Consider the following 8,457-nt stretch of genomic DNA (forward strand, 5'->3'; position numbering starts at 1 on the left):
TCTTCTGTGTCCCTTTATAAAAACACTTAAGATTACATTAGGTCAACCCAGATAATCCAGGATAGTTCGTAAACGTGTGCTCTTTTAAGCTGCTAAATTTGTGGTAACATCGTTACACAGCAACAGAAAACTAATACTGTGTGTACTAGTCAAAGTTCTCCAGATAAACAGAACCAATATGATATATAGAGCGATAGAAAGGGAGGTTTATTATGGGAATTGGCTCCAGGACTTATACTACTGGGACCATCCCCATCCAGGGAAGTTGATGGTGTAACTTCCAGCAAGTCCTGGAATTCAAAGGCCCGAGAACCAAGAGCTTCAATGTCCAACGGCAGAAGACGGATGTTCCAGCTCAAGAAGAGAGAGCAAATTCATTCTTCCTCCACTTTTTTTGTTCTACCTGACCCTCAACAGATTGTTTGGTGCCCACACACACTGATGAAGGCAGAGTTTCTTTACTCAGTCTGTTGATTCAGTGCTCATCCCTTCCAGAAAGACCCTCACAGACATACTCAGAAATGTTTTATCAGTTACCTGAGTATCACTTGACCCTGTCAGTTGACACATAAAATTAACCATCATGCTATCTCAAAACCTTAATTTGATCACAGGTGCAAATTCCCTTTGCCTATAAGGTAACACACCCACCAGTTCTGAGGATTAGGACATGAACATGTATGGAGGCCATTATTCAGCCTACCACATTATCACACCTTAGGAACACAACCAATGCTAGTTACTAAGACACCCATATTCATTAGTTTGTTTTTTCATCTATTCTAGACCAGCTCGTGTATGCCTGGCATGGCTCTGGTCATTGCAAATAAATGTATGATGTCTGCTCTCTAGGGGTTGAGAAAAGAAACATCTGAACAGTCGTAAAGGGAAAATTGAAAGTTTATATTTCTTCAATGCCTACCATATGTGATTACTTTTCTGTTGATCCTGTAACATATTGTGAAGAACTTGTGGCTTAAAACAACACAATAGCTGGAGCCGCTGCCACCAAGTCCAAATCTCCTTGTTGCATGCCCCCGATGGCCACCCAATGTGCATTCCCGATTCCTTTTGGTTCTAAGTCCAATATGGCAATTCTCAAGGATCAGTTGATTCATAATCTTCTAAAGGAAGAACAGACCCCCCAGAACATGATTACCGTTGTTGAGGTTGGTGCTGTTCACATGGCCTGTGCCATCAGTATCTTAACGAAGGACTTGGCAGATGAACTTGCTCTTGTTGATGTCTCGGAGAACAAATTAAAGGGAAAGATGATGAATCTCCAATATGGCAGACTTTTCCTAAGAAAACCAAAGATGGTCTCTGGCAAAGACTATAATGTAACTGCAAATTCCAAGCTGGTCATGATCGCAGCTGGGGCACATCAGCAAGAAGGAGAAAGCTCTCTCAATTTGGTCCAGTGTAATGTAAACATCTTTACATTCATTATTTCTAATATTGTAAAATACAGCCCAACTGCACGTTCCTTATTGTTTTAAATCCAGTGGATATCTTGACTTGTGGCTTGGAAGATAAGTGGCTTTCCCAAAAGCCGTGTTATTGGAAGTGGCTGCAATCTGGATTCAGCCCAATTCCGTTCCCTGATGGAGGAAAGGCTGGGAGTCCACCCATCAAGCTGTCATGGGTAGGTCCTTGGGGAGCATGGATAGTCCAGTGTGTCTGTATGGAGTGGGGTGAATGTTGCTGGTACCTCCCTGAGGATTCTCCACTCAGATTTAGGGACTGATACAGATAAAGAACAGTGGAAAGAGGTTCACAAGCAGGTGGTCAAGAGTGCTTATGAGGTGATCAAACTGAAAGGCTACACATCCTGGGCCTTTGGTCTCTCTGTGGCAGATTTGGCAGAGAGTATAATGAAGAATCTTAGGCAGGTACACCCGATTTCCATCACGATTAAGGGTTTCTATGGAATAAAGGATGATGTCTTCCTTAGTGTTCCTTGCATCTTGGGACAGAATGGAATCTCATACCTTGTGAAGGTGATTCTGACTCCTGAGGAAGAGGCCTGTTTGAAGAAGAGTGCAGATACACTTTGGGGGATCCAAAAAGAGCTGCAATTTTAAGTTTTCTGATGTCACACCGCTTCACTGTCTAGGCTACAACAGGATTTTAGTTGGAGGTTGTGCATGTCGTCCTTTTTATCTAATCTGTGATTAAAGCAGTAATATTAAGATGGACTGGGAAAAGCATCAATTCCTAAAGTTAGAAAGAGGCATAGTTTGTAAAATCCTACAGCTATATCCTGATGCTGGATGGTACTAATCTTGTGTAGTCCTATAAGTCTACCACCTTTGAGGCACCACTGCCAACGCTGCACATGCTGCAGTTACTTACCCCTTGAGCCAGATGGATGTTTACTGTATGTTATATACTTTCCTGGCTCCTTCACCAAACATGCCTCGTCCAACATTTTTTTCCCAATCAGTCACATCCTAGAATCCAGTGTATAAATCCAATATTTCATGTCTTGTGCATAACTGTTTCACAGGATCTTATTCTGTGTGCTATATATATCAGTAGTACACATTGCCATATACTGCAAAAGAAACATCTACATATAAACAATGCAACCAACTATCCAAGTGTCATACCAACTAAAACCCCCAATAACCTTTGAACAGTGAAAAAAAATAAAAATAAAACACAATGGATATTCTTACAGTTTTGTAGGTCAAACGTCCAGCACGGGTCTAAATCAAGGTTCCAGGAGGGCTATGTTCCTTTTTGGAGGCTCCAGGGGTCAATCTGTTCCCTTGCCTTTTCCAGCTTCCAGAGGTCGCCACCATTTTTTGTTTATGACCTCTTCCATCTCAAAACCACCAATTGTGGGCCACAATCTTCTCAGGCTGCCGTTGGTCTGGTTCTCTCTCTTCTGCCTTCCCCGTCCACCTATAAGGACCCTCTCGATTACATCAGGCCACTGAGATCATCCAAGATGAGCTCTGCATCTCAGGGATGGCTGATGTGCAAGCTCAATTTCACCTGCTGCCCTAATTTCCCTTTGCCATGAATCTAATGTAGTCACAGGTCCAGGGGATCAGGAAGTGAACATCTTTGGGAGCCATTATTTTGCCTACCATAGCATGTCACACCCAGTGATAGCATTTTTAAAGTATTATCTCATCTAGTCCTCAGAACAACCAAGTAAAGTAGTACTGTCATCATCCCTATTTTGCAGATGGGGAAATGGGGTTCAGGGGGCTTATGTAATTTTCCCAAAGTCACATGGCTGATAGTGATTATATTTGAAACCAGAGAGTTTTGGTCTAAAACCCACTCTTATAAACACTGCACCACGTTGCCTCATATGCAATACCTATTACATGCCAGTCCTGTGCTGTTTTATAAACTATAATAAGCTAGCAGTTTCCTTAATGTAAACAAACCCTTAACTTTCAAGTTTGCAACACAGAATCTCCATCAAAGAAGGGGTTTTGGACCTCCCAGTCCTAATCCTCTTTACTTCATGGACGATGGTGGTTTCTGCTACCATGACCCACCTCTCTGGCCTAGGGGAGATTGGTTGTCCCCCTTAGCCTCACAGAGCCAGATTAAGAACCAACAAGGCCAGGCATGATGACTGTCATCCCAGCACTTTGGAAGGCTGAAGTGAGAGCATCACTTGAGCCCAGGAGTTCAAGACCAGCCTGGGAAACAGTGAGGCCTCATCTCTACAAAGATGAAAAAAAACATTAGCCAGGCATGGTGGCATGAACCTGTGGTCTCAGCTAAGCTATGGTTGCCCCACTGCACTCCAGCCTCAGTATCAGAGCAAGACCCTGTCTATAAAAGGAAAGAGAGAAAACAGAACCAACAGCTGAGCATGTCTCTGAAGCTATCTATGAGAGGGGCCAGATCATTCCAGGGAGAGTGAGATGGAGGGAATTATATTTAGCAACATTCTCTCAAGGGCAATATGACAGGAAAGAATTCTTTGAGGGGCCCCCTGGATTCAAAAATGAGACCCCCAAAGGCAGGCTTGATGATCAATAGATGGTTGATCTAATCTTAGTGGAGGGGGCTCAGTTAATTATAGTTTTATTTTACTCTGTACAGCCTGCAAATTTGGGCCGGAGCAGAATTGTTCTGACAGCAAAAGAGATGTAGAATCAGGGTTCCTACTTCCCCACACCTGCCACTCCTGCCCCCAGATGAGAATGAAGACATTTAGGGAACATGAGTTTGGAGGACAAACTCTTAGCCTGCTCAGGGTCCCCACACATTTTCACTCCCTTTACAGAGATTCTTCCCTTATAATCCCATAGTACAGTTGAGACATGACTAAAAGTTTCTACTTTATCAAGATTTTTTCCCCTAAAGTCCAAAATAAATGTGGAGAGGAACATAAAACAGCATCATTTCAGCAGGCTATGTCATCCTGGCTTCTGACCAGATCTGCTCACCATCTTAGCAACCACTGCCCCAAAGACCACCCTGCCACACACACCTGCCCTTGAGGAATGCTAACCTGAAGTGATTCAGGCAAGTCCCCCCACACCAGCCCAGGGCCCACCCTCCAAGATTCAACTTCCCAGCTGAGGACCCAGCTCTTCATTTGATTAACACTGGAAGGGCCTTTTAGAGATAATTAGGCAGTGGGGCTCAGAAACCCCTACAGGAAAACACCATCTCCACCAAGCCCCTCATTCATAAAACACACACACATACACACACACACACACACACACACACACACACACACCAGGGAGAAGAAGACTACAGAACACACACAGAATCCACAGTCACTCCTCCCAATAACTCATCAAAATGAGTACCATTACCTCTTTTTACAGAGCAGTAAACTGAGGCTTGGGAAACGTAATTTCTCCAACCCACGCAGTAACTAACAAAGCCACAGTTTGATTAAGCTTTCTCAGACTACAGAAACCATGTTGCCTCCCCATGATAAAGGAAAAAAAAAAAATAATAAGTGCACACAACTGTTCTGGCCTCCGTAGCCCACACCCCTCTCATTTCACTACTTAATATTCAAATGCAGAGAATTTCCGCACTGGAGAATCAAAAGCCCAGAGATTTTCCCTAGAAGGCCTCAGAGCTTGATTTTTCACAAATGGCCCCAAGGATGGAAAAAGTCTTCCAAATTGAGACTGGCAAGAGAGCGGGACCCATTTTGTCTGATTGTTCTTCTCTCCTTTCTTGGCACTAGTAGGCTCAGCTCACGCCAATGGAAAATTCCCAAGTGCCAAGCAGTTCTCAAATAATCTGCACGCAAAACAAAACAAAACCAAAAAAAAAAAAAAAAAGCCTTTCAACAGAGATAGCTCATGAGGGGTTAAGCCGAGGCTCCAGCCAAAACATAGATTTTTTTCAGATTCTTGACATCTTTTTCATGTTGATCAGGAGGTTTGTGCCCAGCCACAGCCTATGATGGCCTCAGTCTGTCACTGAGACCAGTACTGGGTCAGACCAGAGCCTGCCTTTGGACTCAAGAGGGTCCCAGGTCCAGATAGTTTGACCTCTACCAGGCCTGGGCCTGGAAATTCCGTGTGGGAAAGGACAGGGGCTGCCTGGGAGGGTTGAGGAAGAAGGGTCTGTGCTGGCTTGGACTCAAGGACGACAGATAGATGGACAGAGGTGGAATCTGGAGAGGGTGAGAAAGAAGGAGAGAGATACTGACTGTCGAGGAGTCCCTATATATAACCTAGAAGACAAAATCTGGTATAGAATGCTCTATTCATAAGACAAAAGATGTATTAATCCTATCTCGTGCAATCATATTAACAACAACATTTGTATATATTCATTTAGACAGTATTTATTAAGCACCTAAGCATCAGGCAAGAATTTGACAATGAGCAGAGCAGCCTAGGTGCCTACTGGCAGAGAGCTTTCATCCTTACCATGGAGACATGCCGTAAAAATGACAGTGACGTAGTGAACTTCAGTGCTATTTAAGGGACGATGGGAGCACATAAGACAGGGAAATCTGATGTTTATTTGGAGCTGACATTTTTGCAAAACATGCTCCCCCACTGCAGTTCTTAATCTTCTAAAAAAAAAAAAAAAAAAAAACCTCTCAAGGTAGGCATTACTGTGTTATCATCGGAGTCATCCCATGTTGGAGATGAGGAAACTGAGGCTCAGAGAAGTGGAGGAGCACACAGGGCAGCCTAGAAGCTAGGTGTGCCTACCCTCAGGTCTGAGACACCCTCCTTCGGGATAGCGCTGGGCTCCTCCGCTCACCTGCTGAGGGCAGGTGGGCAGGGTCTGCCGCAGCTGAGGCTGGCTAACTCCTTGTTGTGAGGAAGCTGCCTGACTGCCACCCACTCACTCAGGGGCCTTCTCTGCGAATTCAGTAGGCCTGAAAAAGAGACATGGGAGACTGAGTCAGACCCTCCAAGGTAACCTCTGATGACCCTTGTTCCCCTTGCCTTCCCCAGGCTTAGCATTATAACAACCCTGCTTCCCAGGTCAAGAGATCCCTGGGTAGTTCATAAACACAGCCCAGTTCTGTAACACCTTATGCCAAAGACCTGTAACTCAACACAGGCTCTGCCTGTGCCCACAAGCATGGGAAGATGGCTTTTCATCTTCCCTCCACTCCTTCAACCCTAGCCCCTGGGGTTAGTGATGGGCAGAATCTCTGGGGAAGAAGGACCACCTGCGATAGCACATCTTGGGGAAGGCTGCAATGACCTGTTTACATTCCCTCTACCCCAACAAGCTGTATATTGGAGAGAGCTGAGTTCTAACCTGGCTTCACCATTTGTCTTAGCTCCAGCTGCTATAACAAAGTACCACACCGGGTGGCTTATCAACAATAGACTCCTATTTCTCACAATTCTGGAGGCTGCCAGTCCAAGATCAAGGCTCCAGCATGGCCAAGGTCTGGCAAGGGCCCCCTTCTGGGTTGCAGAATCCTGACTTCTCCTTGGATGCTCACATGGTGGAAAGAGGGCACACTGGCTCTCTGGTCCCTTCTCATAAGACATGAATTCCATCATGAGGGCTCAGCCTTCATCACCTCATCACCTCCCAAAGGCCTCACCTCCAAATGCTGTCACATTGGGGGTTAGATTTCAGCACATGAATTTGAGCGTGTTTGTGGGCTACGTAGGCATCTCTTGACCTGGGAAAGAGGGTTTTTATAATACCGTAGATTTCAGCATATGAATATGGACAAGCACTCAACCCATAACCCCACTTTAAACCGGGGCGACCCTTGCTAGGATCTGTTACCCTTTCAGCCTTGGCGTTCCTACCTGTTCAGTGGCGACACCTGCTGCTAGTTGAGTGGCCCTGAGTTTGTGTCTGGTGCACGTGTCTTGGGCTCAGCACAGGCTGCTCTTAGGGAGTTTCCTTCCCTCCATCCTTGACAGCAAGGACCACCTCACTCACTAGTCCCAGCACCCAGTGTCGGCCAGGCATAGAAGAGGCACAAGGAGAATTTCCTTTTGATTAAAGTTGGTTCATTTTATTCTGCTTTACTCTTTATTTTGGGGCTCTGTGGGAGGGGACCTATGTGGGATTTGGCCACATGGCCCCGGACCATGAATAGATCCATTAGGATACATTTTCCAGTCTCACAGATACATGCCCAAAGGAAATGAAAACCAGAGGTTGGAGTCAAGAGACCTAACTTCTAGCTTGGTTCAAATTCCAGCGTCATCACTTGCCAGTTTCATGACTTTAGCAAGTCATTTGCTTTTTCTGGGCCTCTCTGTTTCTCAATCACAAGGGTGGGTCCCGAAGGACTCCCCCTCCCTGACAATCCCAGAGATCTCCCTAGTTCAAGAACAGGCCAGAAGACTCCCTCTGGGTCTGCTCTCCTCTCCCTGTATGTTGGGGTCCGATGCTGGTTTCAGAGCCGTGACTCTTCACCAGGACTGTGTAACCTGAAGCACACACAGAACCTCTTTTAAAATGCTGTGGGATGGAGACCAGGTATCCTCTGGGATGGAAACCAGGTGGTTTCCACATACACCCTGCATTGAAAACTGCAGCGCCTGCAAGAAATTAACCAAGCCTAAGCTGGAAAGAAACATCAGCCTAAGATTGCTGCCCTGGGTCTTTAGAAACCAGGTCATACTTCAGCAGGTATCCAGTTGGTCATGTGTGGGAGAATCCTGAGATGTTCTAAACTCATATCTTTGTTGTGAAAACTTTTCCCAAAGGCATCATTAGTTCCCTGAGGTTTCTGTAACCAATTAACCACAAGCTGGGTGTCTTTTAACAAAGTAAATGTATTCTCTCACAGTTCCATCCCAGCCTTTGAGGGGAGTGACCACAAGTAAGCCACTTATGCCTAGAGCCAGGAATAATAGCCCAGGAATGAGAGTCCCAGGGGCAGGAAATGAATGGGGAGCACACAGGCCTGGTGGGAAGGTCCCTCATCACAGGCAGCGAGATGAGTACCACCCGGCCTCATGAGCCACCACTCTGGTTTTCTCTCTGGAGGAATTGCCCCAAACAGGC

General features: G+C 45.5%; 1 pseudogene; it reads left to right on the forward strand.

Moving 5' to 3' along the window:
* The first annotated feature begins 1,070 nt into the window (after positions 1 to 1,070).
* On the forward strand, positions 1,071 to 2,084 carry LOC722767 (L-lactate dehydrogenase A chain pseudogene; annotated as a pseudogene).
* Positions 2,085 to 8,457: the final 6,373 nt, after the last annotated feature.

This window comes from Macaca mulatta, chromosome 5, assembly GCF_049350105.2.
Source record: "Macaca mulatta isolate MMU2019108-1 chromosome 5, T2T-MMU8v2.0, whole genome shotgun sequence".
NCBI classification, from domain to species: domain Eukaryota; kingdom Metazoa; phylum Chordata; class Mammalia; order Primates; family Cercopithecidae; genus Macaca; species Macaca mulatta.